Source organism: Tupaia chinensis, unplaced genomic scaffold (assembly GCF_000334495.1).
Source record: "Tupaia chinensis unplaced genomic scaffold, TupChi_1.0 Scaffold143996_1, whole genome shotgun sequence".
Classification (NCBI taxonomy): Eukaryota; Metazoa; Chordata; class Mammalia; order Scandentia; family Tupaiidae; genus Tupaia; species Tupaia belangeri.
The window spans coordinates 2,530,636-2,530,850 of record NW_006203847.1 but is presented as its reverse complement, the minus strand read 5'-3'; positions in this window follow the sequence as shown (position 1 = coordinate 2,530,850).

The window sequence follows — 215 nt, the reverse complement described above, 5'->3', positions numbered from 1 at the left end:
GAGTTTAACCCACTGGTTCTGGGACTCAAACCGCTGTTGGCTACATGGGAATCCAGTGACATAGACATTATGCCAACTGCCGGTCCCTGAGACCAGACCTTTTTTATTTCAGAAGTGTAGGAAAAAAAAAAAAACAAGTAGACCTCAAGCAGATTCTTAAACAAATTAATTTTCTGGGACCAGCAGTTAGCGTAATGGCTATGTCACTGACCTCC